The sequence below is a fragment of the Eimeria mitis genome, genomic scaffold (genome assembly GCF_000499745.2).
Source record: "Eimeria mitis Houghton genomic scaffold, Emh_scaff7916, whole genome shotgun sequence".
Taxonomy (NCBI): Eukaryota; Apicomplexa; class Conoidasida; order Eucoccidiorida; family Eimeriidae; genus Eimeria; species Eimeria mitis.
In genome coordinates this window covers 645-979 of record NW_013575815.1, presented here as the reverse complement: position 1 = coordinate 979, position 335 = coordinate 645, and positions in this window count along the sequence as shown.

Here is a 335-nt window from a genome sequence, read left to right as displayed (position 1 = left end):
GCTGCTGCTCGTGCTGCTGCTGCTCGTGCTGCTGCTGCTGATGATAGTCTGGAGCTGCACCCGCCTGCGCCCCTTGCTGGGCTTTCGGGACCCCTAGCTAGCTAACCAGCCAGCTAGCTAGCTAGCTAGCTAGCTAGCCAGATAGATAGATGGATAGCTGCGCAGCTAGCTGGGCAGCGATCGACGAGCCGTCTGCTGGTTAGATCCGCCGCCGCCGTGGCTTCTCCGGCTGCAGCTGCTGCTGCTGCTGCTGCTGCTGCTGTCTTGCTGCTGCTGCTGCTGCTGTTGTCTGGGGCATACAGCTGGCAACGACAAGGCGCTGCTGTTGCTCTTGT